The sequence below is a fragment of the Amphiura filiformis genome, chromosome 14 (genome assembly GCF_039555335.1).
Source record: "Amphiura filiformis chromosome 14, Afil_fr2py, whole genome shotgun sequence".
Taxonomy (NCBI): domain Eukaryota; kingdom Metazoa; phylum Echinodermata; class Ophiuroidea; order Amphilepidida; family Amphiuridae; genus Amphiura; species Amphiura filiformis.
In genome coordinates, this window is record NC_092641.1 from 2617746 (window position 1) to 2639345 (window position 21600).

Consider the following 21600-nt stretch of genomic DNA (forward strand, 5'->3'; position numbering starts at 1 on the left):
AAAATACAGCAGTAATTTTTTTTTGGATTAGAAAATATCATTCTGTTTTGCCAAATCAAACGTAGCTAAAACCTAATCCTTCTGGTTAATTCTAACTGGCAATAAAAGTCAAATTTTGAATACTTTTGCAATTTCAGGAGAAATTGGCCAAAAACATGCACTTTTGCATGGTTTCTGACAATTTCACTTGCAAACAAACAAGTTTATGCATTTAAAATTGTGCAGTATAGACTATGAGTTTGCTCATAATTAATATATTGTGTTAATGTTGAACTTGAAATTGGTTATTAAAAAATGTGTTTTCCAAATATTGTAATGAAATTAGTCTTGGTACAAGTCTTTGGTCTTGATTGTCAGAGCATATGAAAAACACCCTAAAAATTGGACAAATGTTAATATTTGACTTTGATTGCCAGTTAGAACTAAAGGATTAGGATTTAGCATTTGGCAAATTAAACAGGAAAATATTTTTTAATGCCAAAAAATTAGTGCTGTATTTATCTGGAATATGGAGTAGAAACTGTTTAGAAGTAGGACTTTGTGGCCTCCTTGTAGAAAACTGGGCACTCTATGGGATTCACTGTGAGGAATACTAGATCTTATTGTCATCTTTGTCCATAGGTAACACAGCCGGCCTCTAATAATGTATTGACTTTTAGTGAACAGCAAATACTGAAGAAGATGCAGGCTTTTTTATTTGCTTGCTAGCATGAATCTAAACATGGAATCTAAACAATTAGATAGCAATTCAATGGGCAAATAATTAATTCCTTCTACTGTGGGGCACCGGTTTACTTAACTTTGTGCTACCATGAGTGTATGTAGAAAAGATGTCAAATTTGTTTCTCCATGATAATTTAAACTAAACAGTTAGATAAATCAATTCACTCGGAAAATATTTTGTTTTGTGTGAACAAAAATGTGCTGAATTGTGGTAACCACATCAGAAGTGCATGTACTATCCTTATATGGGGCATAATGTTATTGTTACCTCAAAATTTGGACACATATTGTTATGATTGTAGAGATCAATGTAAAATAGAAAAAACATGAAAATATTGGACCACATCCCTTTAAAACAAAATGAAACCCTAATTAGCTATAAGCTAATTATGTTTGAATGTGACATGTAACACACTACATGCACAAAACTTAAAATAAAAGTTTATTGAAACAAAATGTAAGCACCAATTTAATAATCTTAATTTTGTGCCAGAAAATATTATTTGCAATATTTTCAAGTTGCAACTGTGTCAAGATTTCTCCAGTGCATATTTAGTCTACTGCTACAAGTTGTCAAAAATGTCAGATGATGAATGTGAAGCTATAGTGTGATCGAGAAAAAAGTACCGGTATTTTGCTTTTATTAATATTTGATATCATATTTCCATTGTGGTTGTTGATTATTTAATTGAATTGCAATATTACAAGGTGCATGGAAATCAAACTTGATTTGTGTATTTTGGTCAGTCAATTTATACTTTAGCTTCTGTGAATCAGACGTGTTCAATTTCTTCATATTTAAAAGATTTTGAAATACAATTATTCCTGCCATTACCATGGCATACCATGGCAACTGCATCATTCTTAAATATTCATAAATAAAAAGTAAAAGTGACAACAAAAATAAAATATTTCAAATGAGTTTATACCAAATTACAACCATTCAAAGATGCCACCTTGCTAAGTATAGTACTATAAGCATGCCAATAAAAATGCATAAATCTTAACCATGATTTAGTCAACATCTTGTTCAACCTGTCTCATCTATTTTTGGATATCACACAAGTCATCACAAACCCATAACTCAGAAAAGCGTAAAAAGGGGAAACCGCTGCCCTTCGCTTAATTGTCAAATTGACTTTGTTGAGTGGCAGGCAACAAGCTTGGTTTGTTACAATTTATGCATAATTTTGTTAACAAAAAAATCATACCTTTTGTCATTATTATAATAAAGGATTATGCAGCAAATTTGAATAAGTCCCAACATGCATAGTCTTGGTTGTTGGCATCATGGCATGATATTATCTAGAAAACCAGGACAGTAAGAGAGGCAGATCCTCCATTCTGCACATCAAGTTACAATTGATGTGTATGTCTGTCTGTTCGTCATTTGCGATGTAGGATTCTCGTACTGTTCAGTGAGCGAGTGAGACATGCATGCAGGCAAAGTAAGCAGCAGCATGGCAAATGAAGCGTTAAGATTTGCCTCAGAACTTGTCTTGGTTGTCGTGGTGAATGTTGGATGGATTGAGTTTGCTAAGGGTGATGAAGATATAGAGAGATAATGCAGAAGGCCAAGGAGAAATAAGGTCCCTTAAGAATAGGTGGAATTAAAACTTGTGGAAGAACGTACCAGGAAGGGTAGTAAGGGGGATATCTGTGATATGGGGTCAGGTGTAGAAGATGAAGATGCAAATTCCAAGGAGAAATAAGAATTGGTGAAATATCAACACTATGAAGAACTTAAATCAGGATAGGGGTATCTAAAGGGGAGGGAGAAGATGAAAGATGATGATGAAACAAGGTGCCTATGTGAAATTACATTGTAAGACCCATGGAAGAAAGTTTGGGCTATTCCAAGTGTAATCCATTCCCCCTATGGAAGACATTGCCTTAATCTTTCATACATGGAGTGAGAATTTCAAATGGGGTTACCTATTAGACTAATTCCAATCAGCCGTCTACACTTCGCATGTACTGTGTATGCTTCGTAGTGACGACTGATTATCTTACAGCCAATATCATGACGGACTTCTGAAAAATATTCAATGCGACTTTGGTTTTGCGCCAGTGCGCGACTGACTAAGCGGCGCCGTGTACCAAGCGTCGCTGTACCGCTTCGCTGTGACAAGATCGCGCTCTGAACTTCTAAAACAACAAACTCGGTCAAAAGGTCAATTTGGACACAACTGCAAGATGCTCTATGCCACAGGAATCCTGTTGCAAAATCCGTCACTTTTTTTCCATGTAGTTTTCTCAGTCGTCAATCCAGACGATTGACGACTGAGGGCAGCAGTCTAGGTTACCTATATGGGTGACTCCATTTGAAATCTATACCCCCTCCTGTGTGGGAGTTTAAGGTCATGTCTTCCATAGGGGTGTTTGATTTCAAATAGAATAGCCCAATTATCATGACAAGAGAGAGGGGGGGGGGGGTAATTATCTGAGATGGATTGTGGGTTGTCGCTAAAAAGAGAAACGCCACGTTAAAGCAATATTATAACATTTTCAAACAAAATAGATTAGCATTTCTTTGCCATAAAATGTTAGCTTTTACTGTCAGATATATCCCTTTTATTTTTGAGCCGAACAACTACGGCAAAGCAAAGAAAATTGGAATTTACTACCAGCGCACATGTCGCCAATACGTACCACTCCTTCAGTCATGTTATGGTACGACCCTTTGTTGTGTATATCACCGTCCCGCACGCCGTGAACGTACTGTGTGTTATGAACATTGTGTATGCGTTACACTAATAATTCCATCGTAATAATAAAAGCGCCCGGTTCCGTCGTTTTATTCAAAATCACAGATTTTGACAAAACTACAGCACCTAGAGTCTTGATTTTTGCAGGGTATATTGGTTTAATAAAGTACAATATAATCGTGTAAAAAAAAGAATTTTAAAAATTCAGTGAGGGCATCCTCCTCAGCAAATGTTATAATATGGTTTTAAGAGAAGGGCTGAGTTCCTATAGAATGGGAAATTACAATTTGTGTACCATATTTTGTATTTCATAAATATTTTTGACCAGTGCTATTGTCAACTTGAAATAATATCAGAAAAAAAAGTAAATTTTGTTTTTGCTAAATTAATCAGTCTAGTATAAACTTTTATAAATTACACTTATTAGTAGTAGTGTAGAGAAATCATGTTCATTTTGTGCTGGTTTTTGAGCAACATTTTGTACTCAACAAAAATATGGCAATACATGCGGTATACTTATCAGACACTCACTGCACACAGTGACAGTATACAAATTACATATTATCCTGTCTGCGGAAAAAAGATCCATTGTCATTAAAAGTTAACACACATCAAATAAAGTAGGGATTTCTATGAGGCGGGATAGCATTGATACACTAATACAGTATTTATTGCTGCTATTAAACATTCAGTTCAGGAAGCAAAAATAGCACAGAAATTACAGTAGTGGAGAATAACAGCTTGAATGCATCATCATCATCATCATCATCATCATTTCCTTGGAGTTGGAGTCGTTATTTCTCCATCATCCACTGTAGTGCTGACAAAGCTTAAGCTACTTGCAATTATTTTATCTGCATTTTGCCGTGAGCGTCATGCTGCTGTCCGTAATGTTGACATTTTAACCACTTTGTTTTACGCAGAGAAACGGTCTATTGTAACCACATCATCAGGTAGTCGGCCATGTCTATGTGATGTCTATTGTAACCACATCATCAGGTAGTCGGCCATGTCTGTGTGATGTCTATTGTAACCACATCATCAGGTAGTCGGCCATATCTATGTGATGTCTATTGTAACCACATCATCAGGTAGTCGGCCATGTCTATGTGATGTCTATTGTAACCACATCATCAGGTAGTCGGCCATGTCTATGTGATGTCTATTGTAACCACATCATCAGGTAGTCGGCCATGTCTGTGTGATGTCTATTGTAACCACATCATCAGGTAGTCAGCCATGTCTATGTGATGTCTATTGTAACCACATCATCAGGTAGTCGGCCATGTCTATGTGATGTCTATTGTAACCACATCATCAGGTAGTCGGCCATGTCTATGTGATGTCTATTGTAACCACATCATCAGGTAGTCCGCCATGTCTTTGTGATGTCTATTCAGTACTAGTGGCATAACACTGGCATCATTATCAATGTTTTAGCAAATTGTATCAAAAATATAAAACTGGTTCCATTTAAGGATGGGGTTTGAACATTTGGATAGTATTTATTGTGGGACATTAGAGCACATCAGACATATCAAATTGCATTCTGAATACGAAGAATGTCCTTCTGATATCAAATAATTTTCATTTTTGAAATTCGCAATGTAATACACATTTTATGGCAAATGATTGAAAATTGATATTTTTGATATTTAACAGTACTCCAAGTAAACTTTATAAATCTGATGATTTATACTTAAAGTGTCTGTAGGTGGGATGAAAAGCCGACGATCAATTGAAAATTTTGACATTTCGTTTTGAAGATATGGATTTTTTCCCCAAAACACACACAAAAAATTAAGTCTTTTGGGGAAAAAATCCATCTTACTATAATTCACCGGATCTCTGTCTGTCCGTCTGTCTGTCTGTCTGTGTTTGTCCGCAGCTTTTCTCGGAGACTAGGGGTCGCACATTCCTCAAACTTGGTGGGTGGGTGCAGTTTGATATGAGAAAGAACCAGTTTATATTTTTAAGGTCAAAGGTCAACGACGGGTCAAGCCAATTGAATTCTAATTTCAAATTGTTCCTATGGAGCTCAAACTTGGTGGGTGTGTTGACCTTGGACTAATAAATAAAAGTTTCCACGGTGACCTTTTTGTCAGACCAACGGTTAAGAGGTCATAGGTCAAAAAAGGTAGAAATTTCAAATTGCCTCTATGGAGCTCAAACGTGGTGGGTGGGTGGATCTTTTAACTAACAAACAAAAGTTTCCACGGTGACCTTTTTGTCAGACCTACGGTTAAGAGGTCATAGGTCAAAAAGGTAGATATTTCAAATTGCCACTATGGAGCTCAAACTTGGTGAGTGAGTGGACCTTGGACTAACAAACAAAAGTTTTCACGGTGACCTTTTTGTCAGACCTACGGTTAAGAGGTCATAGGTCAAAAAAGGTAGAAATTTCAAAATGCCCCTATGGAGCTCAAACTTGGTGAGTGGGTGGATCTTGGACTCACAAACAAAAGTTTCCACGGTGACCTTTTTGTCAGACCTACGGTTAGGAGGTCATAGGTCAAAAAAGGTAGAAATTTCAAAATGCCCCTATGGAGCTCAAACTTGGTGGGTGAGTGGATCTTGGACTCACAAACAAAAGTTTCCACATTGACCTTTTTTGTCAGACCTACGGTTAAGAGGTCATAGGTCAAAAAAGGTAGAAATTTCACATTGCCTCTATGGAGCTCAAACTTGGTGAGTGAGTGGACCTTGGACTAACAAACAAAGGTTTACATGGTGACCTTTTGTCAGACCCTACGGTTAAAAGGTCAAAGGTCAAAAAACATAAAAATATCAAACTGCTCATATAATGGAGCTGAAACTTTGTGGGTGGGTGTAACTTTGGCCAAGGAAGCTCATGTTTGCATTTGTTAGGTCATCCGTGGTCAAAGGTCAGGTCAAATTTCAAATTGAGGGCGCAAGTGAGGTCAAATTGCAAAAAGCTGTAATTGAACTCAGCTGTGAGGAAAGTGATCCCAGCAAAAAGGAAACACCCTGATTTTGAGATCTGTAAAAGCCAATAACCATGATAGCCCAAAACCGCGAAATACGGGTAACCGCCTAGTATCTTCAATATGAAAGGTCAAACTTTTCAATTGATCGTCGGCTTTTCCTCCCAGCTACATACACTTTAAGAATATATCATAAGATTTATAAAATTTACTTCGACGACTGTTATATATCAAAAATGTGAAAAATATCAAATTGTAATAATTTGTCATAAATTTTGTATTATATCGTGATTTTCAAAAAATGAAAATTATTTGATATCAGAAAGACAATCTTCGTATTCAGAATGCAATTCGATAGGTCTGATGTGCTCTCATATGTCCCACAAAAAATACTGTCGAAACGCTCAAAACGCTCATTCCAGATCCCTTAATATGTTTGTACACAAAAACAAGACTTGCTTTGTAATTCTAAAGGTGGCTATTTTTGTGTTGTTATTATTAGACATTTAAGTTGACCCATCCATTTCACATCCTATTGGCATCATTGTCATGGTAGGCTTCATTGGTAATCAGGGAAATTGTAGTGAATACAAAAATAAGAAAGAAATGTGTTTTGGTTTATGTGGACCTGACTCCATCTGAAATACATTGTCTTTTTACAAACAAAAAAGAAAACAAATAAAAATCAAGCATACAAACAAACAAATATCAACCAAACATATTTAATCAAATTAAACAATCAAAGAAACAATACAAATTACAAAACAAAAAGGTGGCTAAACAAACCTCATTCAGAGTATGTAATAGCCTGTTTCTACTGAGCAGACGGTTGCGGGTTAATTCGAGTGAATTCGGGGTGATGCAAGGAATACGCGGTAACGGCCCCAGCAGAAACAGATCGGGTGAAGGTTAATGCGCGTAATGCGAGTGAATCCGTCAACCACCTATTGAGGTGGTTAATAGTGGTTAATCTGCCGTAACGTTAGCAGTAGAAACAGTACGGGTGACGATTTTGCGGGTGACACCGGAAGTTAGCCTATCACAATACAGTGTGAGCATTCAAAATTTGACCTTGAAAGGTCACAAAAACTATTTGCTGGACTTCCGCCTTCCCTACTAAATATGTGGGTAGTGAATTGTTACCCTGCATTAACAGCGCAGAAACGACCCAGTGAATGCGAGAGGATTGAAATGCGGGTGAAGGTGAATTCGCGGTAATGCGAGGTGCTCAGTATAAACACGCTGAATGAAAGATAATTTATGATATTTGGAGCTTTTTGCACTAATTATGGTCCATTTTGAAGGCGCCCCAGAACAAAGCAGCATGATGGTGAAATGCTGTTTATGACATGTATGAAGAAGTCAAGTGCTTGTTGCAAGAAAGGCCTATCTGCAATAGCTGCCCTATAGACAATTTGCCCATTTCTGTATTCTATATTGTACACATATATCACCTGGCAGCTATTGAAGAAAGGCCTTTCTTGCTCTACACCCTGAAAGTGTTTGCATCATGTTTGGTTAGGGATGTGGATTTATTTGCTAATGTGATGGCATTATTTATAGAAACACATCTGTTAGCAAATACAAGATTGTACTTAATGTGCTCAATGTAAGAGTGAAGTGGAATTAATGTGTCTGCTTTATATTTGGTTTTGTTGAAACGTTACATAATGACGTAATAACAAAAATAAGGCTTGTTTTGTTATAATCTGCAGTATGCTATGGGCTTATTTGAAGAAGTCATAATTGTGCACCTTATTTGTAAAATACTAGTATGCATATTGGCAGTGATCGAATTTAGGAAAAATAAATGGTTGTCCCACGGACAACCAGATTACAATTTCTGGTTGTCTGTCTCAGTTTGTGGTTGTCCGTAGGCCTACAAAGGTGACTTTTGGGTAGATTTATGGTTGTCCGGCGGACAACCGAATCAGTATTTTTGGTTGTCCGGCGACTTTTTTAGTTGTCCCGGGCAACCGGACAACCAAAATTTTGAGCGCTGCATATTGGTGTACTCCCTATTCCAGAAAAATACAGAACTAATTTTTTTAATATAAAAAATATTATCCTGTTTTGCCAAATGAAACATATCTAAATTCTAATCCTTTAGCTAGTCTTAAATAGCACTAAAAGTCAAATTTTAATATTTAGCCAATTTTTTGGAAATAAGGGCCAAAAACATGCGTTTTTAAGGTGTTTTTTCGTATACTGTGATGATCAAGCCCAAGGACTTGCACTAAGACTAATTTCAGTTTATGCATTTTAATTTTTGGAAAAGACATGTTGCATTCTTATAACCAACCTTTAATTAAAATAATACAAAAAAGTGAAAATTAGAGCAAAATTCCGGCATATACTCCAGATTTTGAATGCTTGGACTTGTTCCAAGTCTGTGATTTTTGTGACTCGATTGTCAGAAAACATGCCAAAAATGCATGTTTTTGGCTCTTTTTTTCAAGAAATTAGTAAAATAGTGAAATTTTTCTTTTATCTCCTGTTAGGACTAAATGAATGATTAGGATTGAGCTATGTTTCATTTGGCAGAACTTGATAATATTTTTTAATCCCAACAAATTAGTGCTGTATTTTTCTGGAATGGGGAGTAGTTATTGAGGTACACCAAGGATACGCACATGGCGTGCACTGAAAGTTTAGGAAGAAAATCAGAAAGTATATTTTTCCTTTCATGTTATATCTAGCTGAAATACACACATAGACAATGTTGTTGAAGTATATCTTCAAAAAATGGAAGTATGTAAAAAAGACATTCTTCCTTTCAAGTAGTCATACTAGTGATGCTCATCACAAGAAATGCCCAGGGCTAGTTCAACAAACATCAACGACGACGACGACAAAATACTTACTTTAAGTTTACTCAACGATATTCATCTCTTTTTCATTTTTGTCTTCATTTTGATGTATCAATATTATCCAAGTATATAAAGTATCTTTTTGCTGCCAGTGTTCTTACAATAGAGTAAATTAAGAAATATACACCCAGTGCATAAATTTCTGCATTTTTGATGTTTTAACATAAAGATTCAAGTATCGTTTTGTAGTTTTGCAGTCGGAGTTCTCTTCCTAGTGAAATATGGTAAGAAACGTACACCGAATATGTACAATTGCGTTTTAGTGGCCCTTGAGGAACGGAGGAAGTACTTGAGAATATTTATTGGAGGAAATGTAAATGTAAGATTAGATTGGGGGAATATTGGATGTAATTTTGGCCTACTTTGGTGCATCTTACATTCATTTCATCCAAGACTTTAGATAAACTGTGTGAGCTGGATGAATGACCGGGATCGGGAGATATACAAGTTATATCATTAAGTTCAGGACATATATATATATTTATATATTTATGTTTGATTGTTTGGAGTATTTTTTTCAGACAAATTCACATCTTGGAGAAGATATTTTACAACAATTTTTAAAGTCAGGGTATTGTTGATTAATATAATTTTAAAAGTAAGCTGCAAGTATAAGTCATGTACTCAAGTTCAGAATGGAATATTTTTCTGTCATACTTGAAATCCAAGTTCATTTTAATCATGGCTTGAAGTTAAATTCCCAGATTGGTTTAAAGATACATTTCACTGAAGCTGCATATATCTGTGTAACTATGCAGTATTATAGCTCCTGGTCCTAGCCAATTGGGATATTCCAGTTGAAATCCATACACATTCTGGAACATATTACCTTATTCTTCCACACAGGGAGTGTGAATTTCAAACAGGGGTACCTGAATGGATGATTCCATTTGGAAAGTTTGTTATTTGGAGGAAATTTGCATCTCTGATTAACAAAATGCATAAAAAATAGTGAGAAATCCTGGTTATTCCTTCATGTAATTTTACACGAAATTAGGGTTAGGGTTAGTTTAGGGTTAGGATTAGGGTTAGGATTAGGGTTAGGGTTATGATTATGCTTAGGGTTAGGATTAGGGTTAGAGTTAGGATTAGATTACACGAAATAATTACATGAAGGATCGACCGAAATCCTGCTGTTTTGGAGGATATTTGTTTAATCTTCCTGGGAAATACGCATTTTTCCAGCACTTGGGGACTGCAGCCCCTAGTCCCCCTGGCTATGCCACTGAGGGGGTGTATGGATTTCAATTGGAATAGCCCATTTACCTCACCTATAATCTCCAATCCTCTGTTCTGTGTATTTAAAACTGGAATTTCATTCACTTACAATTTTAAAAAACTAGAGAACCTGCAGCTGCGAGGGCACTGTAGCTGTACGTGAGAGCACCACCAGCATGATAGCGATACAGTTTGACTCCCAATGACCCCATAACATCTGACCCTAGATGTCCTTCGCTTGATGACCTCAGCCTGATTGAACAAAGTTTGAAATTTGACCCCTCCGTAATGACCTTTGACCTCGGTTGACCTCAATTTTATTTCGTGCATATATTGCCCTCGTATCAAGTATTCCACCACCAAGTTTGAGCCCGATCGGACAAAGTTTGAAATTTGACCCCTCCGTAATGACCTTTGACCTCCGTTGACCTTAATGATATTTTGTGCATATATTCCCATTGTGGCAACAATTGCACCCACCAAGTTTGAGCCCGATCGGACATAATTTGAAATTTGACCCCTCGGTAATGACCTTTGACCTCGGTTGACCTCAATTTTATTTCAGGCATATATTCCCTATGTATCAAGGATTCCACCCACCAAATTTGAGCCCGATCGGACAAAGTTTGGAATTTGACCCCTCCGTAATGACCTTTGACCTTGGTTGACCTCGATTTTATTTTGGGCATATATTCCCTACGTATCAAGGATCCCACCCACCAAGTTTGGGCCCGATCGGACAAAGTTTGCAATCCATGACCTTTGACCTTGACCTCCGATGACCTTTAAAACTACCCGATAAACAGCGCACGCCCGTACCCATCTATGTCTGAAATATCGAACGATGCATCGGCCGCTAAACGAAGAGCCGGACAGACAGACAGACAGACACACAGAGCTCATTATTTTATTAGTACTAGTGCACCTGCAGCTATGAGAGCCCTGATGCTGTGAGAGCACTGGCATGATAGCATTTCTGTTTGACCCCAGATGACCTTGGTGTATTTTTTTTTTTCATGGCCCCTCATACAAAGGATTCCACCTATCAAGTTTAAGCCCAATAGGGCAAAGTTTAAATTTAGCCCCTACATGACCTTTGACCTTGGTTGACCTCAATGTTATTTTATGCGCATATATTCCCTCGCATCAAGGATTCCACCCACCAATTTTGAGCCCGATAGGACAAAGTTTGAAATCCATGACCTTTGACCTTTGACCTCGGATGACCTCCATATAATGTTTTTCATGCTTCCCTCATACGGGTTTCACCCACCAAGTTTGTGCCCGATCGGACAAAGTTTGAAATTTGACCCCTCCGTAATGACCTTTGACCTCGGTTGACCTTGATTTTATTTCGCATTATATTCCCCCTATCAAGGATTCCACCCACCAAATTTGGGCTCGACGGACAAAGTTTGAAATTTTGACCTTTGACCTTGACCTCCGATGACCCTCAAAACCACATGGCCGACATGCTTTTCCCAATACCTACCTATATCCAAAATTTCAGCCCGATGCGTCGGCGCGGCGAACGCATAGCCGGACAGACAGACAGATAGATACACAGATACACAGATAGACAGATAGAGACCGCTTATTATTTTATTAGTATAGATAGATACTAAGGAGCTAAAGGTCTCCCAGTGTTTTGTACTAATTTTATGCCATGCACTGACCAACATTTCTAACACCATTTTACAAAAAACGCTAAACACTTACAATAAAATTTCTTGTTGTGTGAAGTGGGTTATATGGAGAGAACTTTGGAGTTAAATTGCATGCTTGTAATCTGGTAAATTGTACATAATGGAATCTTTTTTACATTAATTTCTATGACTCAGTGCATGTTCTAGGTTTATGCATAATATTAATAGTTGTAAGACTTGTTGCTGGTATATCTGGGAGTATTATTCCCATAGATCCCGGGGCATAGATGTAGCGCACTATATAGGATCCATGAATTTACAAAATGTGGGAAGAAGGAACACATTATACTTGGAACATTTATGCTACATATGAGTACTATACTTGTGTATGGCATGCATTTTTTGTTGCAAATTAATCAACTTAAAAACAACATGTCCAAATTATAAGATATAAGGTCTAAAGATATATAGGCTTATATTCAAAGGAAATGAAAACCAGAAATAAAAGTTGTGTGTTTGTGCTTGTGATAATGCAAAAAAATCCATGTGTATGGAAAGGGCTGTTGCACTTTTCCTATCATTACTGAAACCACTATTGAAACTGTTTCAATTCTCTGTCACCCGCATATTCTATTATAGACACATGGGTACTCACTCTAGCTTCACCCACACACACCAACCCATATACACAGTCACGTATAGGAACACTGGGAAATGCCCACCAACCCACAGTGACTTATACAACAATACAAATCACAATAGCTCCAATTTGAATAAGAATGACCTAGAGATGAGACAAGTTATTCCACTAATGGCCCTTTATCTGATTGCCACAGCTTAGATTGACTTAAGTGCCAGTCATTAACGAGTGGTACCATTATTTCAAGTTTTGAGGTACTCTGTACTTTTCTGGTCCCTTCTGCTCCCTATATCGGTGTAAGATCTCTATGATTCATAAGATAGCATTTTGTCAAAATTTGGAAAAAAAATGATAAGAAAATGGATAATTGATGAGCAAGACTGGGTCTAATGATGAGACATTTTTATCTTCTTATGAGTTATGATCATTTTTCCTCTGGAGGAAAGTGCTTATCATCTTACATTTCAACCCATATTTATGGAGTAAAAATATCAGGTTCAACTTAAAATGTCAAATTTTAAACCATTCTTGATAGACAACCAAACATACATGTAGATGGGGATGGAAATTAATGAAGGAGGATCAGATATGTTTCATGACTATTGATGCCATATTAAATAGTGACTGGAATCGGTCTCAATTTACAGGTTTCTATAAAAGAGCATAGCAGTAGCTTTGATTTCATTCCCAGCTCAAATTATTAGAAGCTCTTTATATATCATCAAATCTATTTGGCTTTTGCCAAATCTAGCAATAAATTTCTATTGATTCAATAGTTTAGTTGTATTATGACATATGACTTGATGTCATTTATTTTCCATCGGTGGTTTGTTTCCCAATTTTCACTCCGAGGCAGAGGTGTTGAGCTTGAGGCACAATGCTACAGGGGTTTTACAATTATTACTGCATTTAAAGTGCAGTTCAAATCTTCACAATGCTACAGGGGTTTTACAATTATTACTGCATTTAAAGTGCAGTTCAAATCTTCACAATGCTACAGGGGTTTTAGAATTATTACTGCATTTAAAGTGCAGTTCAAATCTTCACAATGCTACAGGGGTTTTACAATTATTACTGCATTTAAAGTGCAGTTCAAATCTTCACAATGCTACAGGGGTTTTAGAATTATTACTGCATTTAAAGTGCAGTTCAAATCTTCACAATGCTACAGGGGTTTTACAATTATTACTGCATTTAAAGTGCAGTTCAAATCTTCACAATGCTACAGGGGTTTTACAATTATTACTGCATTTAAAGTGCAGTTCAAATCTTCACAATGCTACAGGGTTTTAGAATTATTACTGCATTTAAAGTGCAGTTCAAATCTTCACAATGCTACAGGGTTTTAGAATTATTACTGCATTTAAAGTGCAGTTCAAATCTTCACAATGCTACAGGGTTTTAGAATTATTACTGCATTTAAAGTGCAGTTCAAATCTTCACAATGCTACAGGGGTTTTAGAATTATTACTGCATTTAAAGTGCAGTTCAAATCTTCACAATGCTACAGGGGTTTTAGAATTATTACTGCATTTAAAGTGCAGTTCAAATCTTCACAATGCTACAGGGGTTTTAGAATTATTACTGCATTTAAAGTGCAGTTCAAATCTTCACAATGCTACAGGGTTTTAGAATTATTACTGCATTTAAAGTGCAGTTCAAATCTTCACAATGCTACAGGGTTTTAGAATTATTACTGCATTTAAAGTGCAGTTCAAATCTTCACAATGCTACAGGGTTTTAGAATTATTACTGCATTTAAAGTGCAGTTCAAATCTTCACAATGCTATAGGGTTTTAGAATTATTACTGCATTTAAAGTGCAGTTCAAATCTTCACAATGCTACAGGGGTTTTAGAATTATTACTGCATTTAAAGTGCAGTTCAAATCTTCATAATGCTACAGGGTTTTACAATTATTACTGCATTTAAAGTGCAGTTCAAATCTTCACAATGCTACAGGGGTTTTAGAATTATTACTGCATTTAAAGTGCAGTTCAAATCTTCACAATGCTACAGGGGTTTTAGAATTATTACTGCATTTAAAGTGAAGTTCAAATCTTCACAATGCTACAGGGGTTTTAGAATTATTACTGCATTTAAAGTGCAGTTCAAATATTCACAATGCTACAGGGGTTTTAGAATTATTACTGCATTTAAAGTGCAGTTCAAATCTTCACAATGCTACAGCGGTTTTAGAATTATTACTGCATTTAAAGTGCAGTTCAAATCTTCACAATGCTACAGGGTTTTAGAATTATTACTGCATTTAAAGTGCAGTTCAAATCTTCACAATGCTACAGGGTTTTAGAATTATTACTGCATTTAAAGTGCAGTTCAAATCTTCACAATGCTACAGGGTTTTAGAATTATTACTGCATTTAAAGTGCAGTTCAAATCTTCACAATGCTACAGGGGTTTTACAATTATTACTGCATTTAAAGTGCAGTTCAAATCTTCACAATGCTACAGGGGTTTTAGAATTATTACTGCATTTAAAGTGCAGTTCAAATCTTCACAATGCTACAGGGGTTTTAGAATTATTACTGCATTTAAAGTGTAGTTCAAATCTTCACAATGCTACAGGGGTTTTACAATTATTACTGCATTTAAAGTGCAGTTCAAATCTTCACAATGCTACAGGGGTTTTACAATTATTACTGCATTTAAAGTGCAGTTCAAATCTTCACAATGCTACAGGGGTTTTACAATTATTACTGCATTTAAAGTGCAGTTCAAATCTTCACAATGCTACAGGGGTTTTACAATTATTACTGCATTTAAAGTGCAGTTCAAATCTTCACAATGCTACAGGGGTTTTACAATTATTACTGCATTTAAAGTGCAGTTCAAATCTTCACAATGCTACAGGGGGTTTAGAATTATTACTGCATTTAAAGTGCAGTTCAAATCTTCACAATGCTACAGGGTTTTAGAATTATTACTGCATTTAAAGTGCAGTTCAAATCTTCACAATGCTACAGGGTTTTAGAATTATTACTGCATTTAAAGTGCAGTTCAAATCTTCACAATGCTACAGGGGTTTTAGAATTATTACTGCATTTAAAGTGCAGTTCAAATCTTCACAATGCTACAGGGGTTTTACAATTATTACTGCATTTAAAGTGCAGTTCAAATCTTCACAATGCTACAGGGGTTTTACAATTATTACTGCATTTAAAGTGCAGTTCAAATCTTCACTTATTTTGTTGTTGGTTTTTCTATTTGCTCATTTCCATGATGTAACACTGACTTTGAATTACTTGTATGAAGTAGTGCCTCTGGCCCATCATTTTCCTGTCTAACTTTTTGTTTCAGAGTTTGTGTCGTGCTTCTATCAAAAAGTCAAGGTTTTGTTCTAAAGCGATACCAATTTGGAATATTTTGCTTGAGTGACCACAAAGAATAAATCAGTCAATTTAAGTTAGCAATCAAATGGTGATCAGGATTACTTGGAAACTAGCGATCGTTTTGAAGATTTTTGGTTTAGCAGGAAATTAGTGACAAATAATTAAAATTTGTTAATTGCCTCAAAAGTTCAGGGAAAAGTTTCAAAACATGTCTGACAAGGTGAACAGAAGAAGTGTGAGATTTATGGCAGATTTGTAAATTCAGGGTTTTTTAAACAAAGCTAATGGCATATATGTAATTTATTGTGCCACCAGGAAGTCAAAAAGTGTAGGAAAACACAAAGCAAACAAAAACTATTCATATAGAAAAAGTCAATTGTGAATTGTTGGTTCTTTGGCAACTGGCATCCATATCCGTAAGTTTTATTATGGCCCAAACCCAAACCAAAAAGGAAAAATGATTACTTCTATACTAATATTTTTTCACAACAATTTGATAATCTAAAAACAAAAATCAAACGTCTATACAAAAATATATTTGCAAAAAGTGGCATTAACAAAAATAATATATTTTCTCACAACTAGCAGTTTTCTTTCATAAAGGCCCTGAATAAAAAGCTCCAAAACATCTGTAATTCTGTAATTTGAAACTAAAAGATACAGTTCCTATCAGTGATTTCCACCTCTGTGTGCACTGAATGGTGACAAGAAACTTCTCATTCATGACTCAAAACATGTCAAATTTTGTGAAATTTTATCAGATTTGTTTGACAGGGAAAGGTCAATGGTTTGAAGCAAACAAACTTCTTTTATGTTTCAAAGTGGTTTATTTGACAGAAAATAGTGCATGTGCTAATGGATCATGAAGACAATTAACTATACACTACAAAATTCCTGGCGACGTAGTACCTCTGCTGCAATGTTACTTCGCGGCTACTACCGCTGCTACTACCGAGTACACAAGCCCTTTGTGGCCGACGCTGGTACTACACCAAAGTACCAGCGTCGGCCACCATACTGTAGATACCCCCATAGCAAAGTACTTACATCGATACTCCACCATGCGTCACCTAAGAGTCAACTGCGATGTACCGAGTAGGTGACTTATAGGCAGACCATGGTCGGGGGTACTTCGATGGCCCTTCAGCGGTAGTACCTGCACAGTAACCGCATCCATGGTGTACCCATGTGTCAGCAGTGAAGTAGCAGTGAAGGTACTCACCCGCGAGGTACTCGTCGCCAAAATCATTCGATCGTAAAGTTCATTGACTTCAAGGCGCGCGCGCCTATGATACAACTACGCGGGCGACTACGCGTTCAACAAGGCTTGCACACGAACGTGTTGAAGTGGAATTATTAATTTGTTATGATCTGGATGCAATTGCTTGTTGCACAATGCAGTTTTTCCGTATGCCGGCGACAGTGTTATAATTCCGTTGTTTTTCTGTTGTTTTCCGTTTTGTTCTGTTAGGAAAGTAACACGGTTTTTTGTTTGTTTGTTTACTTGGTTGGTTAGTTATAGCTGTTTGCTTGGCTGATGGTTGCTCAGCTTGGTTGTTTTCATTTGTAATTTTTATGTTATTTAATTATGTAGTAAATTTATTATTTTTCAGAAATATTTAGAAAAGGTTACATCATGTATTTTATGTTCATATGTTTTTTTATTCATTAACTCATTACTTGCTTTAGTTATTTTACTGATTTATTTATTACCTGTTTATTTATTTAGTTGGTTACTTATTTATTTACTTATAAATTTACTTAGTTCTTCCTTTATTTATTTGTTTTTATACTTATTTATCTTCACTTATTTATTTACTCATTTAGATATTTATTTATTTATTTATTTATTTAGTTGCTTATTTACTTACTTGGTTATTTTCTTATCTTCTTATTTTCTTGTTTATTTACTTATTTAGTTATTATTTACCTAATTATTTACTTATTTGTATAATTAGTTATTTACCTATCTTCCTATTTATTTATTTATTTATTTATTTATTTATTTATTTATTTATTTACATCTTTGGGTTATTATTTATTTAATAACTTATTTACTTGTTTACCTATTTCCTTATTTATTTACTTACTACTTTAGTTATTTGCTTACTTATTTACTTATTTATTTATCTGATGATCGCCGTTTTAGGCGTGAAACTCCGAGTAATAAATCATGCTGTTATAACATAATTACGCTGTTTTATGTATTTTATTGTTATTTACTTATTTATTCACTCATTTACTAATTTACTAATAGGCCTACTTAACTTATCCGCTTAAAAATGCCCAAAGAATAAAATAAGAAACATAAATCAAGAACATAATAATCAATATAAATCAATATGGCAACAAAAATAAATAAGAAATGGCAACCCGGTTGCCTCATTTTTTTGCCAGAGTACCCATGTCGGTACTCAGCGGAAGAGTACCTGGCAGGTGAGTACCAGTGTCGGTACTCTGAGTACCTTCAAAGTACCTACGCCACGAGGTATTCGCGAGTTGCAGCCGGCTTGCTGGGCCACAAGGGTCTGGTGGCCGACGTAGGTACTCGAGAGTAGCAGCGCTGCTACTCTCATGAGAATCCCGTAGTGTACACAGAGTGAACTTGAAATTGGGTTACTTCTTTGGCTGTGGCAATGTAAAAATGGAGGCAATAACTACAATTGTACACATGGACTAACATTATGATGATATAATAGGCTATTCCAGAAAACAAGTGCAAACCCCATAGAGGACTATAAAAAAAAATGTCTGGATTTTCAATTTTGTTTTCTGGAAACTGGAATTCCAGTTGCCAGTGTTGCTGCAAAAAGCTTGGAAATGCAATTAAGTGAATGAAAAATCACAGAATTATCCAAATGTGCCTCTCAAATTGAGGATTGCAAAATCCAAAAAGGGGGGGTATTTAAACGGGAACATACCCTTATGCAGGCCCTTATGGTAATATGTGTTTTAAAAGTGCCCCTCAGGCCCCCTCAGGCAATAGGGATGTGTGTAGAGCCCAATATGGTCTTAGCAATCCCTTTATGTTATTCATGTATACACACACCATGTACCATACACACCTTGTATGCATACAGAAGTAAATTTGGTGTTGTTCAGCAAGTTCAGTATCTTTCATAATGAAAATATCCATACCTACCCACATACTATGTATGTTTTCCCAGAAAATGTGGTTTGCTCAAACAATATGGGGCATCGTGCTAAAATCAGCTTTGAGACACATATGCTGAGCTACATTTGTATTTCAATGCTGACTGTAATTTTGTAATCTGTGTAAAATGCATTCAAATGAGTACAAACATGCCTAGTATTGATTCAGTAATCCCAAGTGAAGTTAGGGGCGTAGTGTCATAGGGACACAGGGGGGAGGGGGCGGGTAGGGGGGGTGGATATGTGCTCCCATCGATTGCAAAATTTAGAAAATCCCATAGGAAAATTGCCATAAAATGGCTTGTGCCCCCAATCAGACCCAGTGCGCCCCATCATGGTCGGTGCCCCCCCCATATGATGACCAACGCTATGCCACTGAGTGAAGTCATACAATAAAATGAAAGGCATAGAGATTGATACATCTTTTGTATAATTAAAACAAATGAATTGAAAACAGAAGTAAAGAACCTTCCTTTAATTCATCATGTCTGCATATTAATTAAATAAAGAAACAGTAGTACATGGATAAACCTGAAATCAAACGGCAGTATGTACAAACAAATAACATAACCAGATACAGCCTTTATACCTTGTAGTGCAGAGATGCATAACCCGTTTTTGAACCTCACCTGTGGCTCATGGCTAACTTCTTATCAGAAAATATTTTTCATTAATTCAAAAGTTTAACACATATCCATCTGAGATAATTCATTGATGTTATTATGTTTGAATTATGAAATATTTATCATTAAACAACCAGATTGCTCTTGGACCAGTTAGTTTGTAGTGTTGTGCACAAATTTGAAAAGTGGTGAATTTTGTGAAAATAAAGTTGAGTGAAAATCTTGATAATATGGTACATGCACACATTAAGCTTAGTAATGTAATTCTAAGTATGTCATGTTAATGTTAGATATAAAATGGCGCTTTGGATATATTTTACCATATTGTTATGTGCCTCAATATGCCTCAATAACAGTAGAATCATCTTCACATTTGCTCCTCCCCCCCCCCCACCTTAAAAAAAGTAAAATATGTGTTTTATTTTCTGATCTTCCGGGGGGTCTTCAAGAATCAATTTAAGGTTAAATACAATTGATTTTCAAGGCTTGATTCCAGAGGGGCGTAAGTTAATAATGGAAACAGCCATGCAGAAAAGAATGAACTCACGCAGCATAAATAGTGTATCAATCTGAACTAGGGGCCACGGACAAACCGCGGCTCGTGAGTCATCCTATATGTTGCAGGGATAGGGAAGGGGTGACCATGATAGGACCATATGGGCTGATGGGGGTGTGATTGTGGGCAGCCGCTGCAATTTTCCTTTGGATTTTCTAAATTTTCAATTTTAAAATTATCCTGGATGATATCTGTCGTGAAATAAATCAATGCTTCTATAGGCTATAATAGGCCTAGTATGCCTATTTATACCCTGATTATGCAATATAATATAGGCCTACAACAATAACTACAACAACAGTAACAAAACCAACAACCAATATTTTGTTAATCTAATTTGTAAAAATATATTCATAGGTCAGCGCTTATTAGACTAGTATAGCCTAAAAATTCCTGAATTATATAATGAAAAAAAAAAACGGGCAAAAACAAACAAAAAGAAGTCAGAAAAAAAGAAACGAAAAAAAAAAAAAAAAAAAAAAAAAAAGGGAGAGAAAAATAAAATAAAATAGATGGAATGGAATGGACCACATAGGGACTCGAACACGTACCAAAGTTTTCCAGCTCAAAACTATAGTATTATATAGTCGAACGTGATTCCAACGCTAACCGATTGAGCTACTGAGTGATCTGTGAAATCGATTGATCTCAAACTGACTATTATGGAATAGTGCATACCAGGCTCTTATGATAAACAATCTCATCACCGCTGTAAATGTCGGAGGTATCGATGGCTAAAAACCTCGATTTTTGCAAAAGTAGCTTAAATTTGGAGTGAAATTCAAATGGTAAAGGAATCGACATACTTTTGAGAAATAATGTAGGCAGTTAGAAATCAAAATTAATGTTCCACAATCCAGATATCGATAATGTAACATAACAGTGTTTTGTGGTACAAAATTCTCGAAAATTGTTCCCAAAAACGGGCTAATAAAATTTAATCGGTACTGTTTTTGGTGCTTCCCCATGGCAACATTATTTCTTTGGTCGATTTGTAGTACAATACAAAAAAGGAGAAAACAATCACTCGGCGTAGTTTTATACGGAGCGAATATTTGAAAAAAAAACTGCATGGAACGTGTTTTTGATCTTGTGAACATGGTGCGTAAAAATGATTTAAACGAAGGATTTTCAAACGGATTCTAAAAATTTGTATAAACACACAAAAA